We start from the raw sequence: 12,648 nt of genomic DNA, 5'->3' as shown, positions 1-12,648 counted from the left end.
GCTGAGAGGAAGTGACTTCTAAATTGAGAAAAAAAGGTTGAGTGGAAGTGGATAGTGAAGAGAATATTCCAGGTGGAGGGAAAAGTACATAAAAAGATCCAAGAGCTGATAGAGATCTGCTAAGTTGGAGAATTGAACTTAGTTTAATTTGCCAACTAGAGTTCTAGGCCAGATTAAGAAAGTGTCATAAATCATGAAAAAGAGAATTTTACCCTGAAGACTTTGCTGAAGAATCAATGGAAAGTTTAATGTTGTGGAGGACATAGTAAGATTTATACTGTTTCAGAGATGTGGAGAATAGACCTGAGGGTTAAATGAAAGTCAGGAGAGCTGGTATGATGCTTTTCCAGTTATCCAGGTGACGTGATGGCAACCTGACCAGGAAATTGGCTACAGGAAAGAGCACACTGAAGAGCTCCAAGAAATATTTAAATGGCAGAGTTGACTGAATGTGATTGTTGGTTCATGGAGAATGAAATGAGGGAGGTGAGAGGATGATTTCCAAATGTCTGGATTGGGAAATTAGTTGGATAAGCTGTGATATAATAAAAAGTAGAGGAACAGATGTGGACATGGAAGAGTTAAGGGCAAGATAAAAATTTTAAGCATATTTTGAACACTTGTGGATACTGAATTATTCAGTCAACACATATTAATGAAATACCAACTACATGCCAGATAGTGTGAATGAAGATCTTAGAAGTAGAGACAGCAGTGATATATTTTAAAGATTATAATCTAGTTGAGGAGATATACAGTATATAAGTAATAAAAATAATAAATATATACAATAAATATGGTTCCTGCATGTAGTGGAGGAAAACACATTTATGAGTTGATTTGTTTCTGCTTAAAAGTAGGTTCAGAGACATCAAGTAGATACAATACTGCCTGGCAATAGCGTGTTAATCTCTTATTCTCAGAGTACCAGCAGCCCCTTTTCTCTTCTCACTTTCAACACAATTCACAAAAGAGAAACAATTGATCTTTCTGTTATGAAAATCTATCAGCCAGATTTTTAGATTTATATCTACATACTCTTTCTTCCTATTTATACACAAGGATAAGGTGTCTTTATCCCTCCTGAGGTCAAGTTATCTCCTTGTACACAGAAGCCAGTGTTCTTTTCTACTCAAGGGCATCATGTAATAATCCCATCTTAAAAGTAAACCATCTTCTCTGACTTCATGTGTTCTTCTACCCCCTACCTTATTTCTCTGCCCCTCTTTATAGCAAAACTCTCTAAGAGTTGTTGATTCTTTAATATCAGCTTCATTGAAAAATAATTGCCATGTAAAACTGTAAGATATTTAAAGTGTGCATTGTGGTGATTTGATGTGCATATACATAATAAAATAATTTTCAGCCATCTAATTAATTAACACGTCCATCTCCTAACATATTTATCTTTTATCTGGGGAAGGGAGTGAGAGCATTTAAGTTCTGCTTTCTTAGCAAATTTAAATGGTATGTAATATTTAAAGAGGAATTAATTTATGACAAAATAGGCAAGATCATTCAAGAGGGCAAGCATTGTCTCTTCAGTAAATGGTGCTGAGAAAACTGGACAGCCACATGCAAAGAAGTGGTCTATTTTTTGACAACTAATTTTTATTAATCTTACTCAGTGAATGCATAGAGTATTAAATAATTTTTGTAGTGAGATTGCTGAGGAAACTTCAGGGGGCATACTTCATTTATTTCTGGCCTTTCCTGCTGACTTGGTGACCTTCCCTGCCGAGGATGGCTTTCTATCCACTGCCTCGATGACTCCAGTGACCATTTGTCTCATGTCCCACACATCACAATGGCCTTGAGCTGGGTACTCAGAGAACATTTCCACACATATGCCCTTGCTGGGGACTATCTGTGCATCTGCATATGGCGTGACTTCAAGGTCTGGGGGTTGTCCTCCAGTTCCTTGCCTGAGCATCAGTCAATCTTTTCCCTCAGCTTAGCAAGCTTGCAGAAGATGTGGGCTGATTGGGAAATAGTTGGGGTGGATCTTCCAACTATTGTGTCAAGACAATCACTTGTGTCATAAAGCTACCAGCCTCCATCTGGTAGCTGGGGGAGGGGTCATGCCAGCCATTTTCCATGATGAAATGTCCTTCACAGGTAAATTCTTCACACTGAAGCCCACCTGTCATCTGGAAGGGCCTCAGGCAGGGTCTCCTGGTGCATCTACACAGCCTTGACCTCTGAGGTGAGGTTGATGAGGCAAAGGTGACCTCCATCCCAAGTTTCAGGAAGCTAGTCTCCAGAAAGTCCACAGACACAGGGCCCATATTTCCAATCATGTGCACGTCTTGCAGAGGCAGCCTCAGGGGCTCATTGACCAGTTAAGTGGGTGGGAAAATGGAGTCCAGAGCTTCCAGGAGAGTCATCCCTGTGGCATTTCCCTTCTTCCTCTTGACCGTCCAGCTCTTGAACATGGGCATGTGGCTGCTGGACTATGCTAGCCTGAGATGGGCAGGAAGGCCATGGCAGCTGAGTTATAGCTGATCTTCTTGATGTAGGCTCTCACTTCCTTGGTGATCTTGTGAAAGCATGCAGTGCTGTGGGTGGGCTTGGTGGAGTCTGTCTCGTTGACAGCCATGAGGAGTGGCTTCACACCCACTGTGTATGCCAGTAGTGTATTTGCAGATCTGCCTATTCTTCAAGAGGCCTACTTCAGATATGCCCATGTTGCTGGCCACAATGACCACAGCTCGGTCACCTGGGATGAGCCAGTGATCATGTTCTTGATAAAGTACCTGAGGCCTGGGGCATCAATGATGGTGATGTAGTATTTGGTTGTCTCAGAGTTCCATAGCAAGATTTCATGGTGAAGCTACACTCTCTTTCTGCCTTCATTTTGTCCAGCACCCAGGAATACGTGAAAAAGCCTTTGTCCATCTCTGCTGCTGCCTTCTCAAACTTCTCATGGTTTTCTTATCAATACCCCCACACTTGCAGGTGAGATGTCCAGTGGTGGTATACTTGCCAGAGTCTGCATTGTTGATGATGATAATATTGATATAGGTCTTCTTTTTTACCCACAATAGTGGGTTCCTTAGAATTGCTGATCCAGATATTACCAAGAGCTTCACAGGCTGTAAAGCAGGAGCTGTGTATTATTGATGCTTCTGTTTCCTCCCTCCCATTCTGTTTGTAAGCCATGCAAAGGAGTATTTTTCTCTATCACTCCACTGTAGTCTCCTTTCCCAAGGTGTCGGTGACCTCACCAAACCAATGTTCAGTTCTGACTATATTTTATTTTCTCTCTCAGCTTTTATTGACATCTCTCCCTTCCTTGAAACTCTAAGATTTCCAGATACCACAGTTTCCTAAATTTCCATCTATTATCCTCAATCTCCTTTGCCAACTCTTTCTTTTGGCTTTCTCTTATGTAGTTCTAAATATGAATTTCCTCTTGGTAATTTCACCTGTTCATGTGGCTTTATATACTGCATTTATCTTGATGATTTCTAAATTTATAGCTCCAAATTTAGTGAACTGAAGTCATATATTCAACTGCTTATTGAATCCCTTGAGATATGGCAACAGAATTCTTAATCCTACATGTCCTACTCTTGCTACCCCTACACCACCAAGCTTGTTCTTCTACGCCCTCTTCATTCTTATTAAATGGTTTCTCTTTTCAACCAGAGTAGGGTTTAAACACCTAGATTGTGTGCATTACCATTCTCTTTCATTTATGTTTCCTATATTCAGAAGGTTCTGTTGACTCAATCTTTAGAATATATGCCAAGTGTTATTAAATTTTTACTAAATTTACTATACAGCGTTAACCACCATTGTAGATTAAGTCTGTGTAGCCCACTCTTTTCCCCATGGTCCCATTTCTGGACCCTCTCATAATTATTTCTCCACAAAATAATTAGGGTAATCCAATAGTTTCTCATTATATTTGGAACAAAATTCAGACTACTTGCCATGACCTATAAGGCCATTCATGACCAGCCCCACCTACCTCTTCATTTTGAACCTTTCTCCCCCTTGCCTTTTATAATCCAGTGTAGAGAAGTGAAATGATTTATATCTTAGAAGCTGAATTAATAATATTTGTTAATGGATTAGATATAAGTGATGAGGAAAGCAGTGTATTAAGGAAAACTCAAAGGTTTTGGTTTGAGCAACCAGGTGGGTGGCAGTTTGCAAAACTGACCATCAAATGAATGGAGTGATACTGTGAAAGAGCATCTTTCTTCTGAAAGAAAAAAGGAGAAGCAGACTTTTTATTGGTTTGCATTTTTCATGGAAGAGGGTGAAATAAGTTTATTTAGAAACAAAATACAGTAGCTTTGATTCCTTGTGAATGGGATCTATAGGTAGTTGATCAATTGAAAAATCTGTTTAAGAACAGATTCATTAAAAATAGTACTAACATAACAGAAATCTTCTATTTTGGCTAAGAACATATAAGAGTATTTTCATTCACCAGTTTTTTGTTTTTTTTTTTAATGTAGGTTCAAGGTATGTTCTTTGACATGGCTCCATTAAATTTCTTCTTTTACATAAACCACATCCATAATATATTGTATAATATTTCTAGTTTTGATTTATGTAAAAGCTGGAGCTAAAGCTTAAATTCACATCTGAAGAAGTTGCAAGGCAAAAAAATTTCCAGATTTTTATAATTTTCTCCAGTCTTTTACATTTTTGTTCCCCATAAACAATTTAATAAAAATTACTTGTTAGCTACTTGTTCTTATTTTAAAGCATCTGATATATTTTTAGACCACATCATTTTGTTTTCTCACTTACATTTCATCAGATACATAGTAACACTAATTAAAATTACAAACACACAATAGTAAGTACCAGTGAAATGAGAAAGTTTGGAAACAAATTTAGTCAATTCTTGGTAAGCCTAAATGCAACTGAAGATGCAGTTGCATTTGGATTTTCTAGAGAGCAATTTACTAGTTGTCACTATTAAGTATGACTTAGGTTTCAATTACAGGATATGGAGATTACTTAAAGATAATTTCTACTGTGTATATACACTAGATTTCACATACATAAAAATATATTTTATGTACCTACAGTGTAAATACCCTGAAGACCCTACCTTTCAGGAAAAAATTCTCACAACAGTTTCCCACCCCCTCAGAGTAGTATGGGGTGGGGATGCACAAGATTGGAGAGCATGACAGCCGTTATCAATCTGAGCAAGATTTTGCTAACTGCAGAGTGGTGTCTTTAAAGAGAAAATAGAAATAAAGCAACTAAAATGGCTTTTGTTGAACTTCAAAGTCAACAGTTTAGTGCCCCCAAAATGTGCACTAGGACATAATGACTATGTTTGGCAAGAAGGAGGATTTTCTGGGATTGAGAGCACCAGATGGTAAAGACAGCCCTGTCAAGCTTGAGAGCAGGGCTGTGTTCTGTTTGGGAGGTCCTGGTATATGTATCAACAGAACATCCTTAAATGTCAGTGTTCACCAACACAAATGAAGTAGATAATGACTGTTAGTCAGTGACTTGTGTTAGATAAATTAAAGCCTTAACTATTGTCTTTCAAGTCAACAAACATTTATTGATTGCCTGCAATGAGCATGGCACTGTGCTTTCTGCTGCTGCTAAGTCGCTTCAGTCGTGTCCGACTCTGTGTGACCCCATAGACGGCAGCCCACCAGGCTCCCCCCGTCCCTGGGATTCTCCAGGCAAGAACACTGGAGTGGGTTGCCATTTCCTTCTCCAATGCATGAAGGTGAAAAGTGAAAGTGAAATCACTCAGTCGTGTCCGACTCTTAGCAAACCCATGGACTGCAGCCCACCAGGCTCCTCCATCCATGGGATTTTCCAGGCAAGAGTACTGGAGCGGGGTGCCATTGCCTTCTCCCATGCTTTCGGCTAGGGATTCAAAAATGAAAAACATGATATATTGCAAGTTCATACTCTAGTCACAAGTAGGCATTTCAGAACTAATAATGATATAAATCAAACTAGACAGTGCTATAATGGCCCTATGAATTTTTATTAATTTCCCTTTTCTGTGAATTTTGGTTCAGTGAACTTTTTCTGTGCTTTATGAGGTAAGTCATCTTACATAACCACTCTTAACTTGTATAGATTTCTCACCTTTCAAATGAGCCAGTCATATTCTGGGCAATAATGCATTTTATTATAAATGATATTTTCAGTGGATAACTCCAGTTAAGAGATGCCAATTAATTATCTATCATTTATAGCTAAAATTTTTTTATTTGGCATCAGCCTTCTGTATCATTCTCCCAGTGTTGGTGTTATTGGAGATCCCAGTAGTCTGTCCTTGAAGCCCTTCCACTGAAATAAGTATGAATTTTGGTTAAATTGGATGCTTTAGTGTACGCTGAATGTTAAAAGAGTCTGGCTTTATTTAGTGGGTATTTATTGCTGTTTAGCCTGTTTGTTAGTTCAAATTCTGCCCATCTCTAAGATATCAGCACACTTCCGAATAATGTCCTTCTAGTTAGGTCAAGGCCCATGGCCAGACACTGTCATAGGACCATGTGCCTTTTCTTCAGAGTTTTGATCTGTTATAATTTTTTATTATTGGTGTGATTTTTCAGCTATTTATTTGTCACTCCATTCAGGCACTAACCCAGTTGGCTCTAAACTTAACAGAGCAGGAACCACAGGAGTTTTACTCTTCAGCTCTGTCTTAGCTTTTAGCCTGGTGCTTGGCACTGAATAGAGGAATGAACTTTGACCTGAAGTCTTATTTCCTTCTTGTGTTAACTTTTGTGGGAGGGAGGTTGGGGGAGATGATGCAGATGAATTTGGGTTCTGTAAATTTGCTAATCACTTCTTCCTTCTAGTTTCCTAAACTTATTTTACTAAAGTTTCAAGGATGCCCCACCATTCTATTGGGGAACAAGCCTGTGACCATATTACCCAGATTGTTTGTAATTGTAAAAATTTTAATCAAGTTCCCCATTAAGAAGTTGCCTTTCCAGGCTGAAGAGGCCAGTGTTTCAATGTGCCTCAAATAGCCACGCCTTAACACGTTGGTTGCTATTTCCTCTGTTATGTGCCTTCTTTAGATTCATTATTAAAATTTTTGATATGTAATAGCATAATCTCACTTAGCATTCAAAAAGTGTAAGTAGTGAAGCTTTCTAGGATGCTAATTTCAGTTGAGTTTCTACTCTTCTTCTTTCACTTCTCCGTTCCTCTCTCTCCCTCTTCCTTCCCTCCCACACCCACCCCACCTTACTGCTGCCCCTCATCCCCTCCCATCCTATCCCTCTCCTCTTCCTCCTTATTCTCCTTTTTCCTGCACACAACTTTTTATATAACTGGAGATTTGTACCTTTTAATCCCCTTTACCTATATTGCCCCCACCCTACTCCCCAACCTTCTGGCATCTACAAATTGTTCTCCATTGTATCTATAACTCTGCTTTTGTTTGGTTTGCTTGCTTTGTGTTTTTAGATTCAACATGTATTTAGTAGTTTTCTTTATAAATTGATGTTTTCTTCACTTTTCAACCCCATAGATGATTCAGTTAGTATCTTTGGGAAACTAGAAATGACTCCTAGACATGTACTTCCTCTGCCTGAAGCTAATGGTTCAGAGCTGTTCATTTTATGCCTGTCATTTATCATAAAATATGTTACCATATACTTTCTAAGTTGAAGTCTACTGATTAATTTTCTATCCACTTGTACAAATTGGTAAGATTTTCCTGATGGCTCAGATGGTAAAGAGTCTGCCTGAAGTGTGGGAGACCTGGGTTCGATCCCTGAGTTGGAAAGATCTCCTGGAGAAGGAAATGGCAACCCACTCCAGTATTCTTGTCTGGAAAATCCCATGGATGGAGGAGCCTGGCAGTCTATAGACCATGGGGCCACAAAGAGTCGGACATGACTGAGTGACTTCACTTACTTCACTCATACTATACTTTACCTTTTTTCTTAGCTACAAATTGGGAGCTTTCACACTGAATAAATTTGGTCTTTTTGAACATTTATAAATGTGTTAAATATGATTGACATTAATCTTGATTCCCAAAGAACTTCATTCTGGAGGAAACTACACATTTATCCCTATTCTGAGTAAAAGTCATTCCTGGCCTACATCTACCCATGATAAAACTGCCCTATGGCACTACACTGTCCATAGGGATTTCTGTCTTCCTGTTATTCAAAGGTAGGCCAATTTGTGGCTATTGTGCACTAGTATGGCTGTGCTGATGGCTTATGCACAGTGTCCTTTCTGATTGAGGGTTCTCTTCTGATTGCTTGAAGCGCAAACATTGCCTATTGTTAATATTTTGAATATTTAAGGTGATCACAAAATCATTAAGTGACATCAGGATTATGTATTATCTCTGGGCTTCATATCCATCTTTTAGGATAAACCATAATGGATAATTGAGTCACTTTGCTGTATAGCAGAGATTGGCACAACATTGTAAATTAACTAAACTTCAATAGAAAAAAAATGAACAAGAAAAAATAACATTTAAAACTATTGTTTCACTTCTCTTTACTGGGTAGAGGACTAACATAGCCATAAAATAGGCTGAAACAAAACTACTGATGTAAAATAGAGGATTTGGATTATTTGCAAACTATACTCGTGAAGTAATGGTGCTTTTATAGGTCTGGCTTTAAGGTCATGAATCTGAGTCTTCTGGAAACTGAAGTTCTTTGGATTTTTCAAATAATGGGAGGATATGTTTCTTGTCTTAGGTAAAAGGAGTGAATCCACTAACTTAATGTCTTCCCTCTTCAGTTCAGTTCAGTCACTCAGTCGTGTCCGACTCTTTGCGACCCCATGAATCACAGCACGCCAGGCCTCCCTGTCCATCACCAACTCCTAGAGTTCACTCAGACTCACGTCCATTGAGTCCGTGATGCCATCCAGCCATCTCATCCTCTGTCGTCCCCTTCTCCTCCTGCCCCCAATCCCTCCCAGCATCAAAGTCTTCTCCAATGGGTCAACTCTTCGCATGAGGTGGCCAAAGTACTGGAGTTTCAGCTTTAGCATCATTCCTTCCAAAGAAATCCCAGGGCTGATCTCCTTCAGAATGGACTGGTTGGATCTCCTTGCAGTCCAAGGGACTCTCAAGAGTCTTCTCCAACACCACAGTTCAAAAGCATCAATTCTTCAGCGCTCAGCCTTCTTCACAGTCCAACTCTCACATCCATACATGACTACTGGAAAAACCATAGCCTTGACTAGACGGACCTTAGTCGGCAAAGTAATGTCTCTGCTTTTGAATATGCTATCAAGGTCGGTCATAACTTTTCTTCCAAGGAGTAAGCGTCTTTTAATTTCATGGCTGCAGTCACCATCTGCAGTGATTTTGGAGCCCCAAAAAATAAAGTCTGACACTGTTTCCACTGTTTCCCCATCTATTTCCCATGAAGTCTTAAGTCATTTTATAAGGAAATAAGTCATTCCTCTTATTTCCTTATGAAATAACAGACTTATGACATGTTTTTGTCAGCATGGTCAAAATATATCAGAGCTGTGTGAAAAATCTTAGTTTTTTTTTTTTTAAAGAGGCTGGGCTATAGCTGCAGAGTCGCTGTTAGAGACATGATGGTTCTCTTTTTCATTATTTTAGTGGAGTCATGTAGACACAGTGGTAAGAGGGGAACATGTCCTTAGTCTATCATAGAAACCATGGTTTGTATGAAGATCCAACTATTTATTTTTGAATTTCATAAATCATTAGCAGAAGGAATCCATTTTGAATTGACTTCAATAGGTTGAGATTTAGCAATTATTTTTCAGTAATTTTGCTTAATTCTATAAATTGTTTGTGAAAGTGAAAGTGTAGTCACTCAGTCGTGTCCAACTCTTTGTGACCCCATGGACTGTAGGCCACCAGGCTCCTCTGTCCATGGAATTCTCCAGGCAAGAATACTGAAGTGGGTTGCCATTTTCTTCTCCAGGGGACCTTCCCAAGCCAGGGATCGAACACGGCTTTCCTACACTGCAAGCAGACCCTTTACCCACTGAGCTACCAGGGAAGCCCCAAAGTGTTTTTAACTGATTGCTATTTTATACATAGTAGTGTATATATGCCAATCCCAATCTCTCAATCCATCCCCAATAAAGCATTAAAAAAAACCTTATTGCTCAATTTTCCCATGGTCTAGACACTTTCCAAAAAGAACCTGAAAATAATTAAGATTTCACTAGGTACAATGTTGTATTACTTTATGGAGTTAAGATTTTCTCTATTATTGGCCCCCTAAGAATGTTCAAGATCAGGCTTGATGATCAGTTGGTGATTTGTTGTAAGCAAATCCTTGCTCATCAAAATGTAGTCCATGGATCAGCAGCATTGTCATCATCTGGAAGGTTGTTAGAAAGGCTCCCTAAAGCCCCAGGTGGACTTCCCAGGTGGCACTAGTGGTAAGAACTTGCCTGCCAATTCAGGAGACACCTGTTCAATCCCTGAATGGGGAAGATCCCCTGAGGAGGAAATGGCAACCCATTCCAGTATTCTTGCCTGGAGAATCCCAGGGACAGAGAATCCTGGCCAGCTACATTCAATGGGGTCACAAAGAGTCAGACATGACTGAAGTGATTTGGCATGCACGCATGCAAAATCCCCAGACCTACTCAGTCAGAATCCACAGTTTGTCAAGATACCAAGTGATCCATACCATACACTAAAGTTTAAGAAGCTTGTTGTGAAGTGTATCTAATTAGGATGAAGTTGGGGAAGGACCCTGGTAAATATAAATTATCTTTCAAGTTTTGTGTGATTAAGTTTCTATGATACACTAAGAAGGAACCACTTTCAAATGGGTGTTTTTGGACCTTTCAACATATGACTAGATGGAAGATGGTAGACGGTTCAGTTCTAGATAACTAGATGGTGAATGGGATGGCAATTTAACTTTCTTTCACTTTTGCTGTTTTTCAGTGTGTACAGGTACTCTAATTCTTGGCATTACCAATTTTGATTCTGATCTTCAAAAATACGACTGTGGATTTGAAGGCCCTATGAGAAAAATCTTGAACTGGATTTGCCATTTTTATGATTTATCATTGTTAATTATCACTTATGTTCATTTTTCTGATTTTTAATTTAAAGCTAGCAATATTATGTAACAGAATTCCAAAGAATGAATTTGGTCTCAGATTTATTGGCTCTACCGACAACAGTATAACCACACTTGTCTAAAATTAGTCCCCAGGTCTTGCTTTCTACAGTGAAAGTTATACAAATATTTATTTAGCTATTAGCAGCTGCTGGTAGTGGTGGTGGTTTCCTTTTGCCTTTGGATCTGAAAGCAGCTTGAAAATAGAATAATACTTAAATAATTGAATTTTGGCTAAATTTTCTCAAATTCATTTTACAGTTCTTCGTAAAGCAAGCAAATATGGACTAGTACACACACAAACACAGTCTTTGTATAAATACTTTGAAAAATCTTTAACAAATGAATTGAAAACATATTCAATACTTTCCTCTTACAACTGTTTCTGAAACCCTTTTCCATTTAATTTCTTCAAATCTGTTAAATCGTCTGGGGTGGTTTGACCATAGCTGCAGGCATTTTGTTACAGCTAGGGGCTGGGGGTGGGAAGGTGCCACTGGCATCTGGTGGTTGGAGTCCAGACATCTTGCCTGAACATTGTACAGTGTTCAGAACATTCTTGCAACAAAGAGTTAGCCAGTCCCGATTGTCAATAGTGCCAAAGTTGAGAAGGCCTGTGTTAAACTGAACTGGTTAATGTTTAAACTTGAAGTTAACTCCTGTGCACGGGAATATGCTATTTAGAGACAAAACAATTTATTGACTGCAAATATGAAGTCTAAATACAGTATCATTATTTTTACAAAAGCAATTGAAATGTCAAAATTCAGACTATAAGGCAAGATGAATCCAATAGAGGATATATGATGTTGCAAATGTCAGAAATAAGTTTGACAAGTATCTTCCCTCCCTTTTCCCCTTCAACCTCAGCAGTTGAATAGGTTTCCTGTTAAGGGAAGCTAAGCAAAATACTGTCATGAAAATATTAGATATTTCAATTAATAAATTCCAAATAAAAGTGGAATTAAGCTAAAAATTATAAAGAGTCCTTGAATGGCTTGTTGATTAGAAACTAATGTAACTCCTTGTCTAGGATAAAACACCAAACAGGCAGCAGCTGCTGGTAATTTGGTGCAAGTAATTGTAGAGCCAATAAGTTGAAGAAGTGCTTATTAAAAGAAACTGCTTTCCTATCTGCTTGTAAGTTCAATTGAGTAATGCACTCTACATGTGGTCTGACACTGGGTAAATTATACACCTGATTTAAAAACACTCCATCCATAAGAGCTCCTATTTTGCTCATCCATAAAATTTTTACTTTCTTCATTACTACTTGCAGCAGTGTATGGCATAATATCTATCAAATTAGGCTTTGAGGACATCTCAGGCTGGCACCCTGCTGACTTGAAACATGTGCTTAATATTACTGCAGTGCTTTTAACCCCATGAGTGCCCTGGGTTAGCCCATATAGGCACACAGAATCTGTTATTTTTATTTCCTCTCTTTGCTGCTATATCCTCCACCTACAGAGAATGAGAAGCATCAAAAATAAAGGAGTGGGGGTGGAATTGGGGTGTAGTCACTGGATAGGAGAAATAGTCAGAGTTTATAGAAATAAGATGGACAAAAATGAAAACTGTGTGGTTG

General features: G+C 38.7%; 1 pseudogene; it reads right to left on the bottom strand.

Moving 5' to 3' along the window:
* Window positions 1-1,693: 1,693 nt before the first annotated feature.
* LOC128052727 (elongation factor 1-alpha 2-like) lies at window positions 1,694-11,585 on the bottom strand (annotated as a pseudogene).
* Between the last annotated feature and the right edge of the window lie 1,063 nt (window positions 11,586-12,648).

Source organism: Budorcas taxicolor, chromosome 1 (genome assembly GCF_023091745.1).
Source record: "Budorcas taxicolor isolate Tak-1 chromosome 1, Takin1.1, whole genome shotgun sequence".
In the NCBI taxonomy this organism is placed as follows: Eukaryota; Metazoa; Chordata; class Mammalia; order Artiodactyla; family Bovidae; genus Budorcas; species Budorcas taxicolor.
This window is presented reverse-complemented; position numbering and strand designations above follow the sequence as displayed.